A 23,555-nucleotide genomic window follows, 5' to 3' on the forward strand; every position below is an offset into this window, starting at 1 on the left:
TACAGCTTGTGGTATAAATATATTATCATTCAATAAGTCAATATTTATTAACAGTTTACTATGTGCCAAATACTTGGCTAGGCTCTGGGGTTACAATGACAAGCAAAACAAACACACTTCGTAACTCATCCTAGAAAAGCTTACTCTAATGCAGCTTTTGAAACTATTTCTATAATAGTAGTAATAATAACAATTAGTAGTAAAATATATAAAAATTATTATTATAACAGCATAATAATAAAGTTATTTATTGTGTGCCTACCATATTCCTGACACTGTTCTAAGTACTTTCAATTATTAATAAATTTAACTCTATAAGGTGAGAACAACTGCAGTCCTTGTGTGGCAGAAGATGAGACTGAGACACAGAGAAATTAAGTAACTTGCCCAAGAACACAGTGCTAGTAAATGGCAAGGCTGGGGTATAAACCCAGACAGCTCAGCTCCAGAGCCCAAAAACTGCACTATTACTCTGTACGGTCCTCTAGTGCATTGTCTCCATGTTAATAACATGTAATCTACCCTATTCTTTCTTTACAGGTGCAAAATATTCCACTGAATTAGCTTAAATGTAATAATAATTCCCTTACTTTTTTTTTTTTTTTTCCGAGGTGGAGTCATGCTCTGTCACCCAGGCTGGAGTGCAGTGGTACGATCTCGGCTCACTGCAACCTCCACCTCCCAAGTTCAAGTGATTCTCCTGCCTCAGCCTCCCAAGTAGCTGGGATTTCAGGAACCCACCACCATGCCCAGCTAATATTTATATTTTTAGTAGAGACGGGGTTTTGCCACGTTGTCCGGGCTGGTCTCGAACTCCTGACCTCAGGTGATCCACCAGCCTCGGCCTCCCAAAATGCTGAGATTACAGGCGTAAGCCACCACACCCGGCCTAATTCCCTTACTTTTTAACTAATTCTTCACTGTTATATTTAATGATATAGTGAAGATCCTTGTTTGTATATCTCTGTACATATTTCTAAATATTTCTGTCAAATAGACTCTAGAAATAGACTTACTGAATCAAAAAAGTACACACATTTTAATGTTGATAGATATCGGTTAACTGCCCTCCAAAAACACTGTGCCAGTCTCTGTTCCTCTATAGAATATAATAGTACTAAATTTCTGGCAAGGCGTGATGGCTCAGGCACGTAATCCCAGCACTTTGGGAGGCCAATGGGGGCAGATCGCTTGAGCTCAGGAGTTCAAGACCAGCCTGGACAATGTGGTGAAATTCCATCTCTACAAAAAATACAAAAATTAGCTGGGCCTGGTGACATGCATCTGTAGTCTCTGCTACTCAAGAGGCTGAGATGGAAGGATTGCTTGAACCCCAGAGGCTGAGACTGCAGTGAGCTGTGATCTCATCACTGTAGTCCAGGCTGGGTAACAGAATGAGACCATGTCTCAAAAAAAAAAGGACCCAATTTTTTGTATCTCCCAGAACATTCTAAGTTTTACACATCCAGTGAAAGAAAACTACCTATATAAAATCATTTCTCATTCATACATTTATTCATTTAATTATTTAACAAATATTCATTGAGTACCAATTATGTTACAAGCATTGTGCTAGGCCAAAGACACAATGAATGAACAATTAAAAAATATTCATTCCCCTGTAGATATTGTATACAATCTGCTAAGTGTATAATCTACTAAGGATAGACAGTCAATAAAGAAATCGGTAAATTACTATACAATATAGTGTTAGGTGATGATGAGTGTGATGAAGAAAAATAAAGCAGAATAAGGAAGTAGAGAGTGATGAAATGAAGGGTTAGATAGTGTCATCAGGAAGGGTACCAGAGGAAGTGACTTTTTAGCACATGTGAATGAAGTGAGGGAGAGCCACGTGAAACCCTGGGGAATGATCATTTCAGGCAGGAGATGCAAAGGCCATGAGATGGAGACTTGATGAAACTGAGAAACCTCCATTGGTGTTCTCAGTTGTCTTCCCCTAGTTACTACTGAGATGAAACAGCTTTTTTTTCCCTCCACCTTTTCATCTATTAAATGTATGAGCGTAGCAGTTTCATAGACTTCCAACCCCTTCCCCATCACTAAATGTTAATCAGTCTGTGATTTCAATACATTTAATGATTTTGAGTTAAGCCAATAGTAAGGATATATTTTCATACTTGTTTAAAAGTCAGATTTATTGAGGTATTATTTACATGCAGTAAAATTCATCCTTTTAAAATGCAATGACTTCTGACAAAGGTGTACAGTTGTGTAACCACCCCCACAATCAAGATAAGAAAACTATTCTACCAGCAACCTCCCCCAAAAAACTTCACTTGTGCCCTTTGAGATCAATCTCCTTTTTTCACTCTCAGTCTCTGGAAATCGATTTTTTGTACCTGTAGTCTTATCTTCTCTAGAATGTCACATAAATGGAATCATACAGTGAATAGCGTTTGTGCCTGGCTTAGCATAATGCTTTTATGATACATCCATGTTGTTTCATGTATCGGTAGTTATTTAATCTTTACTGCTGAGTAGTTTCCAGGGTCTGTTTGTACTGATGCAGGGCAGGCGAGCCCAAAAATTGGGTCATAGCCTGGGAGGATTCTTGGCCTCACCCAGGAAAGAATTCAAGGGTGAGCTGGTGGTGTTAAATAGCAACTTTTCTTGAACTGGCAGTGTACAGCAGCAGCAAAGGGACTGCTTGTCGTAGAGCAGGGCCACCCCATAGGCAGTGTGCCCAGAGTAGCAGCTCAGAGGCAGTTCCACAGTCATATTTATATCCACCTTTAATTACTTGCAAATTAAGGGGCAGATTACACAGAAACTTCTTTTTTTTTTCTTCCTCGAGACTGAGTCTAGCTCTGTTGCCCAGGCTGGAGTGCAGTGGCGCTGGCTGGTCCCAGCTACTCAGGAGGCTGAGGCAGGAGAATGGCATGAACCCGGGAGGCGGAGCTTGCAGTGAGCGGAGATCCCACCACTGCACTCCAGCCTGGGTGACAGAGCCAGACTCCCTCTCAAAAAAAAAAAAAAAAAAAAGAGATTATTCTGAACTTTGGATTGATCTTTTATACATTTCTGAAAATGCAAACAAATAATTAGTTATGTGAAAAAAATTTCCAATTAAGATGTCAGTATTTTATGAAAAACCAGAAGTTATCAGATAAAGGCAGTAAGTGAATCTTTAAAACATACTGGATCATGCACAGTATCTTTTTCTCTTAAACTGGAAATAAATCTGTATCTGTTAGAAATAATGTAGCCTAAAAAATGCAAATTTGGCCAGGCATGGAGGCTCACACCTGTAATCCCAGCACTTTGTGAGGCCAAGGCAGGTGGATCACCTGAGGTCAGGCGTTTGAGACTAGCCTGGCCAATGCAGTGAAACCCCGTTTCTACTAAAAATACAAAAATTAGCTGGGCGTGGTGGTGTGCTCCTGTAATCCCAGCTACTAGGGAGGCTGAGGCAGGAGAATCGCTTGAACATGGGAGGCAGAGGTTGCAGTGAGCTGAGATCGTACCACTGCACTGCAACCTGGGTTACAGAGCAAGACTCCATCTCAAAAAACAAAAAAAAAGAAAAAAAAGAAAATCTAAAACCAATTAAAACTTTATTTTGAAGAATGACAAATCTAGATCTATTTTTAAAATTTGTGTTTTTGTTTTTGTGGCTTGTTTTGAGACAGGGTCTCACTCTGCCCCCAAGCTGGGGTGCAGTTGTGTGATCTCAGCTCACTGGAACCTCCGCCTCATAAGCTCCAGTGATCCTCCCAACTCAGCCTCCTAAATAGCTCCTAAATAGCCGTGCTCGGCTAATTTCTTGGTGTGTGTGTGTGTGTGTGTGTGTGTGTGTTTGTTTGTTTTTCTAGAGATGGGGTCTCACCACGTCGCCCAGGCTGGTCTGGAGCTCTTGGGCTCAAGTGATCTGCCCACCTGGACTTCCCAAAGCGCTGTGTTTATAGGCATGAGCCACCACACCCAGCCCTGAAAAAATGTTTGAAACTCATATATGTTAAGTGTGTAATGTACCTATTATTAACTTAAACACTAAAAGACAAAGACAAATAACACATGATAATGCTTCAGGACTCCAAATCTCAGTGTCAGCTCAGCCCGTGTTGAATAGTCCTTGAATGCCTCTGGGTATTCCTCTTTCCCCAGTGCACAGCTACCTCAGTAAATGACCACTGGTCTTTTTGATAAAGGACTGAAAATCATTACAGAATATACTCAAGATGATGTTTCAGGGTTCTTTATTCTGGGGACCTGGCCACCTCTTCAGTCCACCAGTACCAGGTCTGAAAACTGACTTAGGTTCAACATCAGGGCAAGAGATCCTGATTTCCTTTTGGGTGACCACCCCAATTTTGTCAAATGCAGTTTATTAACCATTATACACCTATTGCTAAGCCCAGGGACTGACACATAGTAAGTACTCAAAAATATTTGTTGAATGAATGAATGATGCTTGGAATTTCAGAGACATAAAAGTTTAGGGTGGTATATAAAATCTCAATCAATCAGTGATTATTGAAACGTTTATTCTTTCATTAAGTATCCTACTTGACCTACAGGGAAAACATAGAGACCTACAGGGAAACATCAAAAACATAGCCTCTGGAATCAATCAGTGTGATTTGATACCAGGTCTCCTCTTATCATTTCTAAGTCTCAGTTTCCTCATGTGTAAAATGGGTATAATAATAATTTACAAGGCTGCTGTGTGGATCAAATGAGATAATGCACATAAAGATCTCAGCATGGTGCCTGATACATAGCAAGTGTTATAAGGTTAAAATTTTATTTATTCATTTTGTTATTTTATTATTATTAGTTTTTGAGACAGTGTTCCTCCGTCACCCAGGCTGAAGTGCAGTGGCACGATCTCAGCTCACTGCAACCTCTGCCTCCCAGGTTCAAGTGATTCTCCTGCCTCAGCCTCCTGAGTAGCTGGGATCACAGGCCTGCACCCCCACGCCCAGCTCATTTTTTTTTTTTTTTTTTTTTTTTGTTTAGACAGAGTTTCGCTCTTTGTTGCCCAGGCTGGAGTGCAGTGGTGCGATCTCTGCTCACTGCAACCTCTGTCTCCCGGGTTCAGGCAATTCTCCTCTCTCAGCCTCCTGAGTAGCTGGGATTACAGGCTCCCCACCACAATGCCCAGCTCATTTTTGTATTTTTAGTAGAGGTGGGGTTTCGCCATGTTGGCCAGGCTGGTCTCGAACTCCTGACCTCAGGTGATCTGCCTGCCTTGGCCTCCCAAAGTGCTAGGATTACAGGTAGGAGCCACCACATCCGGCCAATTTTTTTTGTATTTTTAGTAGAGACAGGTTTTGCCATGTTGGCCCAGCTGGTCTCAAACTCCTGGCCTCAAGTGATCCACCTGCCTCAGCTTCCCAAAATACTGGGATTATAGGTGTGAGCCACCATGCTCAGCATAAGGTTAAAAATTTAAATACTGCAACTCCCATAGGCCACAACTGTTACTCCTTTGTCTCTGTTTATAATTGATCTAAACATTCTCAGTAAACTCCATTTGGTTTGAGGGAGGAGGAAGGCAGAGAAGTAGGATGCCACAGGAGTTAAACTTGTCAAATAAAGGTCCGTTAGTCTCTGCAAGATGGTTAAGATTATCTCTTGCTGAGTAAATATTAAATAATCTAATATTTAACTCCACATCAGAGCCATTTCATCCTTCTTTCTCTTACTTTTCAAGGTGTCAGGATTCCATGGGCAAGCCATGTGCACTCTTGGCGCATTTATCCATAAATGAGTCTCTCCATAGGCTTTGGAATCCTTGTAGGCTTCAAGGTTTTTGCTCAACTTAGTATTGATACCCTGGTTATGCTCAGCCACTGGGACACTGGGGACATTTGCTGCTAGAGTGTGCAGTATGACTATTGGTCTCTCCTCTTGGTTGGCATATATTAGTCTGTTCTCGCACTGCTAATAAAGACATACCTGAGACTGGGTAATTTATAAAGAAAAGAGGTTTAGTTGACTCAGTTCCGCATGGCTGGGAGGCCTCACTATCATGGTGGTAGGCAAGTGAGGAGCAAAGGCATGTCTTACACAGTGGCAGGCAAGAGAGCTTGTGCAGGGAAACTGCCCTTTATAAAACCATCAGATCTTGAGAGACTTATTCACTACCACAGGAACAGTATGGGTGAAAATGCCCTATGATTCAATTATCTCCACCTGTCCCTGCCCTTGACACCTGGGGATTATTACAATTCAAGGTGAGATTTGGGTGAGGACACAGCCAAACCATATCAGTTGTGGTAGGGCCCATTTATCTACAAATTTTGCATCCCTTCAAGGCTCAGCTACTGTCTCCCTCAGACATGTGGTAGAGGTTATCAGGTCCCTGTCTACCCACTTCCTCATGGTGACCCAATGGCAGGTCACACTCAATTACCTTTCACTTCCCCAAAAAGGATGCTGAAAAGGGGTCTTTTGACTCTCTTCCAAGTCATCAAGGGAGGTCTGCACTGTTGAATTAGGCTAATTAGGCTACCATTACATCACCGTAGGCCTAGGTGCACTCTGCAGTGGTGTTCTCTCCATTTCAAAACAAGAAGTCAGGTTAAATCTGTCTTTACATATATTTTCTCTCTTCAACATAAACTGGGTTTTCACTTTTCTAATCAGCTACTGATGCAGGATTTTTTACTCCTTACCACCGCTAGGTCTGGGTTCTCATCTCACAACCAGGAAGAATTAGGCATGCAGACACTTGAAGAGTGAGTGGAGCAGAATTTATTAAGTGAAAGGAAAGCTCTCAGCAAAAAGAGGGGACCTGAAAGCAGGTTACTGTTTGCCCCCTTCACAGTTGAATACCAGGGCTTAAGGCATGAATTTCTGGTGGCTCCACCCTGTCCTTCCAGTGCTGATGCAGGCCCTTGGACTGAGCAGCTCCATATTGATTTATTTCCCTTACTGTGTATGTGTTAAGGAATGGAATTTTCCACTGCAGGCATGTTTAGGCAAGCTCCCCGTGCAAGTTCCCTTATCTGCACAAAACATCTGGTGTAAGCCCTTGTAGGGTGGGTGGGAGGTTCTCCGGCGACCCTTCCCTTACTGTCTGCCTAAAGCAAGCTGGCTAACACTTATCACTACAACCCCTTGAGTTTCAACAGGGAGAAGGAGCTATGTTTAAAGCAAGGGTCTTGGTGTCTAATCTCTTCCTGCACATCTTCTACACCCTGCACCACTAGACCAGAGGAAGGCTTCCCTCTGGGTAGACGTCCCTTTTAGAATTTTTGTTTTTCTTCCTTGACCTAAAGCTAGTTCTTCTCTTTCTTTTCCCTGAGGCAATAAACATCTCCTAGTCCCAAAGTGAGGAATGTTTGCAAGAACAGGAAAATGTTTATAGAGAAAAAACTATTTGGGGAGGTACAACATTTATATCACCCTTTAACTATCAAATTTGAGTGTCTTCTGCTCCTCTTCTCTTTTTAGATTAATTACACAAAATCAAGAGTACATGTTTTTACATAGCTAAGATATATGATATGGTCTAGCTGTGTCCCCACTCAAATCTCATCTTGAACTAGAGTTCCCATAATCCCCACGTGTCATGGGAGAGACCTAGTAGAAGGTAATTGAATCATGGAGGCGGTTACCCCCATGCTGTTCTTGTGATAGTGAGTGAGTTTCCCCAGATATGATGGTTTTAAAGAGCATCCCCCCCCACACCACCTTCACTCTGCACTTCCTGCTGCCACCATGTGAAGAAGGACATGTTTACTTCCCCTTCTGCCATGATTGTAAGTTTCCTGAGGCCTCCCAAGCCCTGTGGAACTGTGATCCAGTTAAACCTCTTTCCTTTATAAATTACACAGGCTCAGATATGTCCTTACAGCAGCATGAGAACAGACTAACACATAATATTTAAATGTTGATATTGAAACATTGGAGCTCAATACATATTAATGATGATATAATAACGACAGAATTGAGCAAAAGCACTGAAAACTGCACTTGATAGGAATTGGAATGCATTCTGCCACAAAGACCTGTTTATAAAAAATAAACATAAAAAAGTAATCAGAATACTTAATGCTTCAGATTTTGGTCTGCTGATGAGTAATTTGAGCCAATCTTAAATAAGACTTTTCTTATTTTAATTCTTTTTTTTTTTTAAAGATGATGTCTTGCTCTGTCACCCAGGCTGGAGTGTAGTGGCGTGATCTCAGCTCACTGCAACCTCCACCTCCTGGGCTCAAGTGATTCTCCTGCCACAGCCTCCTGAAAGCTGGGACTACAGGTGCACAACACCACACGTGGCTAATTTGTGTATTTTTAGTAGAGATGGGGTTTCACCCTGTTGGCCAGGCTGGTCTCGAACTCCTGACCTCAAGTGATACTGCCTCTTCAGTCTCCCAAAGTGCTGGGATTACAGGTGTGAGCCACTGCCTCCGGCCTCTTATTTTAATTCTTTAACCAAAGAAATGTGAGGACAAAGGTCCTGGATGAGACCATAAAACCTGGATTATGATCATTATGAAGGAGACTGCCACTAAATAATATGTGAGTATGCACACATTACCTCTCTGGTTTTACAGTTTCCTCTTGCACAAATCCAAGGCATTAGACCAGATGACCTCTAAGGAACCTTTCTGTAGATCTATAATTTTTTCTGAAATGCTCAGATGGCTCATTGTCCATAAATGTGTCAGCAAGCTGAGTTATTCATTGAGTCACATGTTAACCTCTCACTGGAACTGCAATGCATTACAGTGCTATTATGTAATTCTCCAGCCCCTTAGGATTTGGGGTCATTATAATTGGCCAGAATGGAAAGAACTCCTGAATGATATATCCGGTCTAAGCACAGGCACATGAATTACATGGCTGAGATGGGTAAACCTGAAAATTTTCTGAGAAGTAAACACATTTTTGTTACTATTAATTCCTTCCTCCTCCTCCTGCTCTTGCTTCATCACTTACTTCTGCTATGTCTTCATATTCTCTCTCAGAAAGCATTCTGTTCTAACCCCCAAATGTATCTCTCCATTTTGTCTTCTTGTGCTTCTCCACCTATCTTCTTGGAATAGAAGTCTGAACCTACTGCTTTACTTTTCAGTTCCATGCAATCCAGCTTCTATCTGTACCACTCTCCTGAAATTCCTACAAAGGTTGCCAGTGACTGCTTATCTGCCCAAACCGACCTCTTCTTTTCCCCTTTGTGCTGATTCCACTGCAGCATTTGCTCTTTGGTAATCTCATATATACCAACCCCTTTCCGCTGATGTTTCCCAAGTCAATTTCCAACTATCTAGCAGTTGTCTTCACCTAGGTGTCCTACAGACATCTCAAACTGTTGGATGTCTAAAACCAAATTCATAATCCTCCAGACTTCTTCTATTCCCTGGCTCAATTAATGATTAATATTCACTGATCCTTTTTTTTTTTTTTGAGACAGTCTCACTCTGTCACCTAGGCTGGAGTGCAGTGTCACCATCTTGGCCCACTGCAACCTCCACCTCCCGAATTCAAGCAATTCTCATGTCTCAGCCTCCCAAGTAGCTGGGATTACAGATGTGCACCACCATGCTGGCCTACATGTTGTATTATTTTTAGTAGAGATGGGGTTTCACAACGTTAGCCAGGCTGGTCTGGAACTCTTGGCCTCAAGTGATCTGCCCGCCTCAGACTCCCAGAGTGTTGGGCATACAGGCACTAGACACCATGCCCAGTTCATTGAGCCTTTCAAACTAGAACCAACTTCTCCTCTTCTTCAACTCTTCTATCTCTTACTCTGCTCATCCAATTGGCCAGCAAATCCTTTTTCTCCATCCACAATCTACTGCCTTAAATTAGGTTTTTAGCATTTCTTAAAACGACCCTCCTGATGTTAATCGCTAATGCTATCTCTAGTCCAATCTATCTAAGGGTTGCTGGAGTTATCACCACAAAAAATAAACTTGATGATGACACCACCCTACTCATGAGCTCTCCTTGTTGCTCTCAGGGCAAAATCCAATCTTCTTAGCGTGTTACACAAGGTCCTTTATAATGTCATCACCACCAGTCTTCCCAGCCGTATCCTCATGTGTTCCAGTCACACTGGACCACTTATCCCCTAGACGAATCAAGTTCATTTGAACACCATGACCTTGAATTCAGGCACTGAGTGTTTTATTTCCATATCCTTGATCACAAAGCACAATGACAAATTGTACATCCTCAATCAACTTTTGAATGAATGAATCATGGATCCTGGGTGGTGGTTTCTGAATAAGACATTAATTAATATTATTATTATTACATATTTTTTGAGACAAAGTCTCTTTCTGTCTCCCAGGCTGGAGTACAGTGGCTTGATCTGGGCTCACCGCAACCTCTGCCTCCAGGGTTCAAGTGATTCTTTTCCCTCAGCCCCCTGAGTAGCTGGGACTGCAGGTGCATGCCACCACGCCCGACTTATTTTTGTATTTTTAGTATAGATGGGGTTTCAGTATGTTGGCCAGGCTGGTCTCAAACTCCTAACCTCAAGTGATCCTCCTGCCTTGGTCTCCCAAAGTGCTGGGATTACAGGCATGAGCCACTGTGCCCAGCAAGATATTAATTTTTAAGTAAAAGAATTATGAAAGAAACCCCTCTCTCAAAAGAATCCTCCTCTCTTTGTCCTCGAGCAGGGAAGCAAACAATTACCTTCTGAACTTTTTGTCATTATCATAGCCACTTTCAATTCTTGTCCAATTCATGTCAGATATAAAAAGAAAAACAACTGTGGCCAGGAGTGGTGGCTCATGCCTGTAATCGCAGCACTTTGGGAGGCCGAGGCGGGTGGATCATCTGAGGTCAGGAGTTTGAGACCAGCCTGGGCAACACAGAGAAACCCCGATTCTACTGAAAATACAAAAATTAGCCAGGCATGGTGGTGGGCGCCTATAGTCCCAGCTACTCGGGAAGCTGAAGGGGGAGAATCGCTTGAACCTGGGAGGCAGAGGTTGCAGTGAGCCAAGATCACGCCACTGCACTCCAACCTGGACAACAGAAGGAGACTCTGTATCAAAAAACAAACAAACAAACAAAAAACAAAAAAACCTGACAAAATCTTTTCCTCCTTTTGTAATATATTCACTGTGTGGAGAGATAAATCAATGAGATCTTTGTGAATGCGAGTATCATACTCAGTTTGTCTGCAGATAATGACAACTAAAACATGAACTGCACCTTGTAGGAATACCCTATGTAGAATTGTTGAAGTAAATAGAGATTTATGATTAGCTAAACTGAGAAAGTCAGATCATATGAGTTCCTATATTCATGAGGTAATTTAGAAACTATTCATAAGGGGAAGGGAGAAAAAAAACCTGACCTCTTAAAACTTACAAGAATTTCTCACATTGTCATAATGGAAATTCCCAAATTTCTCAAATATGCTTTTTTTCTTCATCTCTGGTAGCATGAAAGCATCTGCCAAAAAATATGAAACTTAAGATGTATTTAATGCCATTGCCCAAACTTGTAATAACTTGTAATAATCAGATTATCCTTAAAACAGTCAAGTGTCATTCCCACAAATGGCACTGGTGCTCTCTCCCTTTGAGTAATGAAAAATTTTAAACTTTTGCTTCTTCCTTCTGATGTCTGTACTCATAGGGTTTACAGTACCTTTTATGAGGTGCTACTATGCTGCTGGTATGTACAAATGTATAGCATCAGATTCTATAGGTAATAGTGTCAAACTACTATCAAGCATGCATCTATCTGTACACATGTTTTCAATAAACATGTATTAACCACTTATTTTGTGCTGGTGCTTGGCACTGGAAATAGAAATATATAAGATTCAATTCCTGCTCACAACATTTACAGTCTAGAGTCTATCCACTAGGTTGACAAGTTAACATTGTGAAATCTGTAATATAAAGAGCCTGAGGATACAGAGAAGTGACACAGAGGTCACACTTTGGGGCTGTTAGGAAGGGCTTCCTGAAGAAGGCCATTGCTGAGGAGAATACAATCCACAAACATTTATTAAGTGCCTATGTCAAGCCCAGCTCCAGGCCTGGGTATACAGTAGTGAATAAAGGAGAAAGATATTCCTACCTGCATGAAGCTTACATTGTAGGAGAATAACGTGAAGAAAGAACAGAAGCTTGCCAGATAAATGATCCACAAAGAAATGAACAGCGTATCTTTGGAGGTTAGTTATATATAAGTAAGTATAGCTCAGAAAAGTCTCCAGCTTGCTGTGTAATCTCTGTCTTATCCAAAACTCACTGAGAACATGTTGAAGTGTTCCCAGTTTCTATAGAGGAGTGCTTCCCTCCACACCAGCGAACAGGGCCTAGAATCCATTCACATGTGAGGGGCCTCTGCCATGAAAAAGACATGTGCAGGCACATATGTGCACTCAATCACAGAGACACACATGCACATGCACACACACAGGGTGAGCCATTCACATGACCACTGACACTGCACTGGCTGGTCCCAGTCTTGACATCCCCATTGTAACAATGCTCAATGCCAGAAGCAGGAATAGAAGGAAGAGATTCTACCTGGTCCCTACCCTCAAGAGCTTGTTTTAAGTTTCTTCCTGATCACAAAAGGGAGAGTAGATGTTGTAATATTTATGGTGCTTTTTAAAGAGAGAGTACACACTAGTATGTGTGCCCCTTTTTTTCAGAGCAATGGTTATACACTCTCACTCAAATAAACTTAAGTGTTTCAAAGGACTCTTGGATGGAGGATGTAACATCTACTTGGGTGTAATGATCCCTATGATCTTGCAATGTAAAAATACAGTATCTTGATTTTTTTCAAAAGATATAAAGATGTGGGCGGGCTGTGGTGGTTCACACCCACAATCCCACAAGTTTGAGAGGACAAGGTGAGAGGATTGCTTGAGCTCATAAGGTCAAGACCAGCCTGAGAAACACAGTGAGATGCTGTCTCTATTAAAAAAAAAAAATATATATATATATATATATATATATAAAGGTGTGGGTGTGAATGCATTCCCTCCCTCCCTCCCTCCCTCCCTCCCTCCCTCCCTCCCTCCCTCCTTCCCTCCCTCCCCCCCTTTCTTCCTTCCTATTTCTTTATTGAACACATACTATATATCCAGTGTAAAAAAATTAGGCATACAGATATTTTTATAAATGAAAATAAAAGGAGAATCATATGGTTCCAGATGACATTGCTAATAATTTGGTATATCGTTTTACAGATTCATTCTTCATGTTTATTTTTCATAAATTAATACACATGCATTTTATTTTACAAAGTAAGAATAATACTATACATCGGGGTCCCCAACCCCTGAACCATGGACCAGTACCATCTGTGGCCCGTTAGGAACCAGGCTGCACAGCAGGAGGTGAGCAGCAGGTGAGCAAGCAAAGCTTCATCTGTGTTTACAGCAACTCCCTATCACTCATTTTACCACCTGAGCCACGCCTCCTGTCAGATCAGTGGCAGCATTAGATTCTCATAGGAGCATGAACCCTATTGTGAACTGTGCATACCAGGGATCTAGGTTGTGGGCTCTTTATGAGAATCTAATGTCTGATGATCTGTCACTATCTCCCATCACCTCCAGATGGGACTGTCTAGTTGCAGGTGACCAAGCTCAGGGTTCCCACTGATTTTACATTATGGTGAGTTATATAATCATTTTATTATATATTACAATATAATAATAATAGAAATAAAGTACACAATAACTAATGTGCTTGTCTCATCCCGAAACTACCCCCCAGCCCCCAGCCAAGTAGGTTTTTAAGAAAAAGAAAAGGTAATTCCTAACTTGTTTCCCAAGAATTTATATTCAAATAACATAAGCTATTGATTGGCCGTACATTGTTCTTTGCATCACAAATTCCAGGAATTCAATGATAATGGGTAAGGCAGCTAGTCAGGAACAAAATATCTTTAAACAATTGTCCTCAGGCATGGGCATGGCAGGGCATGGCTGAAGTCCTCTACTCATGTGTTTCTGGCCTGCTGAATTTTACATACTTCCCATACCACAGGGTGCTCTGAGTTATTTTTGTTTTCTCAGAGGCCTAGGAAATGAAGTCCCTGCCTGAGAAGCCTCTTCCCAGCAAGAACTACACAGTAGAAAAGTAGCATAATTCTCTTATCCCAGGTGAACATCTCATCATTTCTGCCTCGACATATGTTTTCTGCTTCTACAATACAACTTAGAAAAGTAGTATGGTTGTCAGACCGGGTGCAGTGGCTCATGCCTGTAATCCCAGCATTTTGGGAGGCCGAGATGGTCGAATCACCAGGTCAGGAGTTTCAGACCAGCCTGACCAACATGGTGAAACTCGGGCTGTACTAAAAATACAAAAATTAGCCAGGCATGGTGGCATATGACTGTAATCCCAGCTACTCAGGAGGCTGAGGCAGCATAATCGCTTGAACCTAGGAGGCAGAGGTTGCAGTGAGCCGAGATCATGCCATTGCACTCCAGCCTGGGCAACAGAGCCAGACTCCATCTCAAAAAAAAAAAAAAAAAAAGGAGTATGGTTGTCACAGTGAAATGGGATTGTTCCCTTGACCTTGACCCCCGTCATGAGTGGGAACTGGAATGGCTCTTTTCACTCAGCCCACCGCTGGCCACTCCTCACGAGAGGTAGCATGTGAGCAAGTGAATGTGGGAACCGGAGGGAATGAATGCTGGAACCACCCAGTCACTCCTCTCTGGTGGGAGCAGGCTCTGTGCAGTGTTCAAGAACCCAGGTTCTTGTCCGGCGTCCAGGAAGAATCAGGTCACATGAATAGATTGAAGGGTAGTGTATGCAGAGGATTTTATTGAGTGATGGATGTGGCTCTCAGTGGGATGGGAGTTGGAAAGGGGATGGTGTGGGAAGAAGGGATCTTTCCTTGAAGCCGCACCATCTGAAGTTAGCTGTGTCTATCCGTAGTTTCCAATGCTCAGTTGCTGCTTCTCTGCTTGCCGTTCAGCCGCTTGTATCCCTCACGCTTAGCTGTTTTTTTTTTTTTTTGCTTTGCCGGCTGATGTTCTTTGTGGGCACAGCATAGGGGCAGGGCAGACCAAAAAGGCAGCGTTTGGGTGGAAAAATGGAGTCAGCTGTTTTCACTTAGGGCCAGGCTTAGAGTGGGTTTAGCTGGGACCCCAGGCATTCTGTATCAATAAGGTGACTCAGTGTTATGAGCTACATATTTGTGTCCCCTTCAAAGTCATTTGTTGAAACCTTAAACCCCAACGGGGTCAGTTGCAGTGGCTCATGCCTGTAATCCCAGCACTTTGGGAGGCCGAGGCAGGTGGGTCACTTGATGTCAGGAGTTTGAGACCAGCCTGGCCAACATAGTGAAACCCCATCTATACTAAAAATACAAAAATTAGCTGGGCTTCATGGCATGCACCTGCAGTCTCAGTTACTTGGGAGGCTGAGGCAGGAGAATTGCTTGAACCCAGGAGGCGGAGGTTGCAATGAGCTGAGATCACTCCATTGCACTCCAGCCTGGGTGACAGAGAAAGACTCCATCTCAAAAAAAAAAAAAGAAAAAAAAAAGAAAAGAAAAAAAGAAAACCACAATGGGATGCTAATAGAATGTGGAGGCTTTGGGAGGTAATTAGATCATGAGGGTGGAGCCCTCATGATGGGATTGATGCCCTTATTAGAAGTCATGAAATGTGCTGGCTTCCTCTCTCTTTATACTCTCCACCCTGGGAGGACACAGCAAGAGGATGCAAATCAGGAAGCTGGGGTTCACCAGACATGGGATCTGCAAGCACCTTGATCTTGGACTTCCCAGCATCCTCAACTGTGAGAAATAGATGATTGTAATTGGAGCCACTCTATCTACGGAAATTTGTTATAGCTGCCCAAACTAAGACACTAATGAAGTGTGAAATTATATGAGATTGTATTTTTGGTTTTTGAGACAAGGTCTTACTCTGTTGCCCAGGCTGCAGTGCAGTGGCGAGATCATGGCTAACTGCAGCTTCATCCCCCTGGGTTCAAGCAATCCTCCTACCTCAGGTCCAGCTATTACACTTGGCTAAATTTTTAAATTTTTTTGTAGATACAGGGGTCTCCCTATGTTGCCCAGGATGGGCTTGAACTTCTGAGCTCCAGTGATGCTCCCACCTTAGCCTTCCAAATTGTGAGAATTAGCCAGGCGCAGTGGCTCATGTCTGTAATCCTAGCACTTTGGGAAGCTGAGGCGGGCAGATGACTTGAGGTTGGGAGTTCGAGACCAGCCTGGCTAACATGGCAAAACCCTGAGGTCAGGAGTTGAAGACCAGCCTGACCAGCATGACGAAACCCCATCTCTAATAAAAATACAAAAATTAGCCAGGTGTGGTGGCACATGCCTGTAGCTTCAGCTACTTGAGAGGCTGAGGATTGCTTAAACCCAGGCAGCAGGGGTTGTTGTTAGCTGAGATCATGCCACTGCACTCCAGCCTGGGTGACAGAGTGAGACCCTGTCTGACACACACACACACACACACACACACACACGCACACACACATTATGAGAATTATACCCCGAGACAGGCCTATTGAACTTTCTTCAGGGCTCACCAAATGTCACCGGACAAATAAGAAGGGTTCTCTGAGTTAGGCATGCTGGACTTCCATCAGGAATTCCTTCTGAGATCCCTTCCACATATACAAACACACACAAAAATATGACAGACAGAAGGCCTTCCAAATCAGATCCCTAACCAAGAATTCCAAGAGTATCCCTTCCAAACTATCCTATTCTCCATCTGAGAAATCTCCCTGAAATCTTCCTCATCAAGGAGAAGTCTCCAGAATCAGGAATCTTCCTATTAGTTAGGGAGAGCCAAATGAGACCTCCCAAGAGCCAAACAAAACAGACAACCTATGATGGAGCTACAAACAGACACCCTGCCAAATTCATCTCTTTGGGTCAACCGTGTCCCACCAGTAGAGAGTACCAGAGTCAGCCCCCAGTCCAAGAGAACTAGGTGGCTGCTTGGGCTGGCCTCTGGATCCATTGCTGGAGGGGGGCTACTGAACCACAGGCAGGTAATTACAGGGCAATCCCAGACGAGCCCCAAATTTGTAACCACCCAATGGGTTTGCCTTGTCCACTGCCTAGACAGAGCCAATTTATCAAGACAGGGGAATTGCAATAGAGAAAGAGTAATTCATGCAGAGCCAGCTGTGTGGGAGATGGAGTTGTATTATTACTCAGATCAGTCTCCCTGAGCATTCGGGGATCAGAGTTATTTGTTGGTTTTTTTCTTTTTTTGAGACAGAGTTTCACTCTTGTTGCCCAGGCTAGAGTGCAATGGTGCGATCTCAGCTCACCACAACCTCCGCCTCCCCGGTTCAAGCAATTCTCCTGCCTCAGCCTCCCAAGTAGCTGGGATTACAGGTGCCTGCCACCACACCCAGCTAATTTTTGTATTTTTAATAGCGACGGGGTTTCACCATGTTGGTCAGGCTGGTCTAGAGTTCCTGACCTTGTGATCCACCCGCCTTGGCCTCCCAAAGTGCTGGGATTACAGGCATGAGCCACTGCGCCTGGCAAGGGATCAGAGTTTTTAAGAATAATTTGGTGAGTGGGGAAGGTCAGTGAGTCAAGAGTGCTGATTGGTTGGGTCAGAGATAAAATCACGGGAAGTTGAAACTATCATCTTGTGCTGCGTCAGTTCCTGGATGGGGGCTGCAAGATCAGATGAGCCAATTTATCCATCTAGGGTGGTTCCAGCTGATCCATCAAGTGCAGGGTCTGCAAAATATCTCAAGCACTGATCTTAGTGATACAATGATAGAGGCAGGAGGCAGAGAAATTCTAGGCAGACAGGGGCAGGTCTCTGGTGATGCCCCACCCTCAAGCTGAAAAGCTTGAGACCACGGCTCAAAGTCAGAACTCATATCCCCGTTTTCCCGCTTGAATGTTGCCTTTTCCTGAATCACCTATGACCCCGCCCTACCCTAGCCTGTGCCTATAAATACCCCAGACTCACCTTCAGAAAGGAGAAGCAGCTGGACACTGGGGACTATGGCTGGACGTTGGAGAGAAGTGACTTGACTTCAGAGGGACAGTTTGATGGCATAACTTCAGAGAACAATCCGGCCAGAGACAGCTGACTTCAGGGGGAGATTACCTACCCACTCTATCTTTTTTTTCAGCTCCCCTTCCCGCTATAAGCCACTTTAATCCGTCATAAAATCCCCTGCATGACCATCCTTCAATTCGTTTATGTGACCTCGTTTCTCCTGGACTCTGGACAAGAGCTCAGGAGCCACAAGTGCAGATTCAAAAGGCTGTCTATTGGCCCTTAGCCTTTGCTGGCAGAGGGCAGCTGCCTACACGAAAGGGCAGTGGGCCCACTGAGCTGTTAACAAAGTTGCTGATGGATGGCAGAGCTAAAAGAGCACTGTAACACGCCCCCTGGGGCTTTGGAAGTTGCAGGTACCCCTGCCTGGACACTGCTGAGGGGCCTGCACAAACTTCACTACTGCTGGTGCCCAAAAGCACTCACTCTGGCTCCTGCACCCATTCACCTGTGTGTTCCCTCCCGCATGGGGTGGAACACAATGGGCCTGCGTGAGTGGAGTTTGATCCCACTGGTGCTGAAGCAGCCAGCCAATTCCAGTGCTTGTGCACTCCAATTCCTGCCTTGCTCGCTTGCGTGCTTCCTCCTGCAAGGAGTTGAGAGTGGTGGGCTAAGTAAACAAGGCACCCCTGTTGCAAGTCCCGTGAAGGGGTCAGGGAAATATCCTGCTTCATTAGGAACAGTATAGGGAGGGTCAGAATCTTGGAGCCTCCAGCTGCATGATTCCTAAACCGTAATTTCTAATCTTGTGGCTAATTTGTTAGTCCTACAAAGGCAGTCTAGTCCCCAGGCAAGAAGGGGGTTTGTTTTGGGAAAGGGCTGTTATCATTGTTATCATCTTTGTTTTTTTTGTGATTGTTTTGTTTTTTGTTTGTTTGTTTGTTTTGAGACAGAGTCTCTCTCTGCCACCCAGGCTGGAGTGCAATGGCGCAATCTCAGCTCACTGCAACCTCTACCTCCCGGGTTCAAGCAATTCTTCTGCCTCAGCCTCCTGAGTAGTTGGGATTACAGGCATCCATCACCATGCCCGACTAATTCTTGTATTTTTAGTAGAGACAGGGTTTTGCCATGTTGGTCAGGCTGGTCTCAAACTCCTGACCTCAGGTGATCCGCCCGCCTCGGCCTCCCAAAGTGCTAGGATTATAGGCGTGAGCCACCATGCCTGGCTTATCTTTGTTTTAAACCGTAACTATAAGTAAATTCCTCCCAAAGGTAGTTCAGCCTACGCCCAGGAATGAATAAGGACAGTTTGGAGGTTGGAAGCAAAATGGAGTTGGTTAGGTCGGCTCAGTTATAATTTTGCAATGGTGGTTTCAATGTTAACTTTAATCAGCTTGTTAAACTGGTGTCTACCATATTTCTCCTGCAAAGATCTTTTTTTCTCTTTCCATACTCAAGTCTTCAGAAGCAAATCACTTAGTCCACACTCCTTTTTATTATTTTTTTACATTTTATTTATTTATTTCACAGAGTTTCACTCTGTCACTTAGGCTGGAGTGCAGTGGTGTGAGCACAGCTCATTGCAACCTCTGCCTCTGGGCTCAGGTAATCCTCCCAGCTCAGCCTCCTGAGTAGCTGGAACTACAGGTGTGTATCACCATGCCTAGCCAATTTGTTGTATTTTTTGTAGAGGTGGGTTTTCACTATATTGTCCAGGTTGGTCTTGAACTCCTGGCATGAGCCACCATCCCCAGCTTTAGTCCACACTCTAAGAGAGAGGATTGGCCAGGCATGGTGGCTCACGGCTGTAATCCCAGCACTTTGGGAGGCTGAGGCAGGTGGGTCACCTGAAGTCAGGAGTTTGAGACTAGCCTGGCCAACATGGTAAAACTCTGTCTCTACTAAAAATACAAACATTAGCCGAGTGTGATGGCAGGCGACTGTAACCCCAGCTACTCGGGAGGCTGAGGCAGGAGAATCTCTTGAACCTGGGAGGTGGAGGTTGCAGTGAGGTGAGATCATGCCACTGCACCCCAGCCTGGGCGACAGAGTGAGACTCTGTCTCAAAAAAAAAAAAAAAAAAAGAGAGAGAGAGAGGAGATATTCCAACTTTTTGAATGGAGAGATAATTGAGGTTTTTACTGCCTGTGAATAAAAACATATAGAAGTAAAGACATGAGGCTGGGCATGGTGGCTTATGCCTGTAATCCCAGTACTTTGGGAGGTCGAGGCCAGCGGATCACCTGCGGTCAGGAGTTCAAGACCAGCCTGGCTAACATGGCGAAACCCAGTCTCTACTAAAAATAAAAATTAGATGGGTGTAGTGGTGTGTGCCTGTAATCCCAGCTACTCAGGAGACTGAGGCTGGAGAATCACTTGAACCTGGGAGGCAAAGGTTGCAGTGAGCCGAGATCATGCCAGTGCACTCTAGTTTGGGCAATAGAGCGAGACTCTGTCTCAAATTAAAAAAAAAAAAAAAAAAAAAAAGGCCAGGCATGGTGGCTCACACCTGTAATCCCAGCACTTTGGGAGGCCGAGGTGGGGGGGATCACAAGGTCAGGAGTTCGAGACCAGCCTGGCCAACATGGTGAAACCCCATCCCCACTAAAAATACAAAATTAGCTGGGCGTGGTGGCGCGTGCCTGTGATCCCAGCTACTTGGGAGGCTGAGGCAGGAGAATTGCTTGAACCCAGGAGGCGGAGGTTGCAGTGAGCCGAGGTCCCATCACTGCACTCCAGCCTGGGTGACAGAGTGAGACTCCGTCTCAAAAAAAAAAAAAAAAAGAATTACACTAAATCTGCACTGTCTGTGTTCTATAAATGAATAACAACACGTGGATGACAGCACATCTGTTTACAGCATGATTTACTGAATATTTTAAGCCCACTTTTGAGACCTGCTGCTCAGAAGATTTATTTCAAAATATTACTGCTCATTGACAATGCACCTAGTCACACAAGAGCTCTGGTGGAGATGTACAAGGAGATTAATGTTGTTTTTATGCCTGCCAACACAACCATTCTGCAGCCCATGGATCAAGGAGTAATTTCAACTTTCTTTTTTTTTTTTTTTTTTTTAAGAAAGGGTCTTGTTCTGACACTCAGGCTGGAGTGCAGTGGTGTGATTGTGGCTCACTGCAACTTCTGCCTACCAGGCTCAAGCTATCCTCCCACCTCAGATTCCTAAGTAGCTAGGACTACAGGTACATGCCACCATGCCCAACTAATTTTCTAAAATTTTTTGTAGATATGGGGTTTCTCCATGTTGCCCAGGCTGGCCTTGAACTCCTGAGCTCAAGCAATCTTCCTGCCTCAAAGTGCTGGGATTACACGTGTGAGCCACCATGCCCAGCCCCTAACTTTCAAGTCTTATTGTAGAAATACATTTCATGAGGCTATACCTTCCATAGGTAGTGATTCCTCTGATGGATCTCGGCAAAGGATTCACCTTCTGGAAAGGATTCATCATTCTAGACTCCATTAAGAACATTCATGATTCGTGGGAGGAGGTCAAAATATTAACATTAATGGGTGTTTAAAAGAACTTGATTCCAGCCCTCATGGATGGCTTTTAGGGGTTCAAGACTTCAGTGGAGGAAGTAACTCCTCCATTGTGGAAATAGCAAAATAACTAAAATTAGAAGTAGAGCCTGAAGATGTGACTGAATTGCAGCAATCTCATGATAAAAGGTAAACAGACAAGGAGTTACTTTTTTTTTTTTTTTTTTGAGATGGAGTCTCACTCTGTCACCCAGGCTGGAGTGCAGTAGTGTGATCTCAGCTCACCACAATCTCTGCCTCCCTGGTTCAAGCAATTCTCCTGCCTCAGCCTCCTGAACAGCTGGGATTACAGGCGCACGCCACTGCACCCAGCTAATTTTTGTATTTTTAGTAGAGATGGGGTTTCTCCATGTTGGCCAGGCTAGTCTTGAACTCCTGACCTCAGGTGATCTGCTTGCCCCGGCCTCCCAAAATGCTGGGATTACAGGTGTGAGCCACTGCACCCAGCCATACTTACTTCTCATGGATGAACAAAGAAAATGGTTTCTTGAGGTGGAGTCTACTCCTTTTGAAGATGTTGTTAACATTGTTGAAATGACAACAAAGGATTTAGAATATTCCATAAACTTGGCCGGGCGCAGTGGCTCACGCCTGTAATCCCAGCACTTTGGGAGGCCAAGGCGGGCGGATCATGACGTCAGGAGATCGAGACCATCCTGGTTAACATGATGAAACCCAGTCTCTACTAAAAATACGAAAAATTAGCTGGGCGTGGTGGCGGGCGCCTGTAGTCCCAGCTACTCGGGAGACTGAGGCAGGAGAATGGCGTGAACCCGGGAGGCGGAGCTTGCAGTGAGCCGAGATGGGGTCACTGCACTCCAGCCTGGGCGACAGAGCGAGACTCTGTCTCAAAAAAAAAAAAAAAAGAATATTCCATAAACTTAATTGATAAAGAAACAGTAGAGCTTGAGAGAATTAACTCCAATTTTTAAAGAAGTTGTGCTGTGGGTAAAATGCTATCAGAGTTGCATGCTACAGAGAAATCTTTTGTAAAAGGAAGAGTCAATTTTCCCTGTCTTATTTTAGGAAATTGCCACAGCCACCCCACCCTTCAGCAACCACCACCCTAAGTCAGCAGCTATCAACATCAAGGAAAACCCTCCAACAGCAAAAAGGTTATGACTTGCTGAAGGCTCAGATGATGATTAGCAATTTTTTGCAATAAAGTATTTTTAAAAATACATATTTATCTTTTTTTTTTTTTCCCCGTAGAGATGGAGACCTCACTATGTTGCCCAGGCTGGTCTTGAACTCCTGGCCTCAAGCCATACTTCTGCCTCAGCCTCCCAAAGTGCTGGGATTACAGGCATGAGCCACCATGCCCTGCCAGCAATAAAAGTTTTTTTTTTTTTTTTTTGAGACAGAGTCTTGCTCTGTAGCCCAGGCTAGAGTGCAGTGGTGCAATCTTGGCTTACTGCAACCTCTGCCTCCTGGGTTCAAGCAATTCTCCTGCCTCAGCCTTCTGAGTAGCTGGGACTATAGGCGCCCGCCACCATGCCTGGCTAATTTTTGTATTTTTAGTAGAGACAGGGTTTTATCATATTGGCCAGGCTGGTCTCGAACTCCTGACCTTGTGATCTGCCCGCCTTGGGCTCCCAAAGTGCTAGGATTACAGGTGTTAGCCACTGAGCCCAGTCAATAAAGTTTTTTAAAAAATTATTTTGTAATATATTTTTTAAGCAGCCATGCTAATCTTCTCTGTATTGTTCCAATTTTAGTTTATGTGCTGCCAAAGCAAGCACTATTTTGTTTTTTTGTTTGTTTGTTTTTTGTTTTTTTTTTGAGTCAGGGTCTCTCTGTCACCCAGGCTGGAATGCAGTGGTACAACTATGGCTCACTACAGCCTTGACCTCATGGGCTCAAGCATTTCTCCCACCTCAGCCTCCCAAGTAGCTGGGACCACAGGTGTGCATGACCATACCTAGCTAATTTTTTGATTTTTTTGTAGAGATGAGGTTTCACTATGTTGTCCAAGCTGGTCTCAAACTCCTGAGTTCAAGTGATCCTTCTTCCTTGGCCTCCCAAAGTGCTGGAATTACAGCCATGAGCCACTGTG

At 43.8% G+C, this 23,555-nt stretch overlaps 1 pseudogene; it reads right to left on the reverse strand.

Moving 5' to 3' along the window:
• Window positions 1-23,149: 23,149 nt before the first annotated feature.
• LOC115930289 (uncharacterized) lies at window positions 23,150-23,241 on the reverse strand (annotated as a pseudogene).
• Window positions 23,242-23,555: the final 314 nt, after the last annotated feature.

This window comes from Gorilla gorilla, chromosome 10 (genome assembly GCF_029281585.2).
Source record: "Gorilla gorilla gorilla isolate KB3781 chromosome 10, NHGRI_mGorGor1-v2.1_pri, whole genome shotgun sequence".
NCBI lineage: Eukaryota > Metazoa > Chordata > Mammalia > Primates > Hominidae > Gorilla > Gorilla gorilla.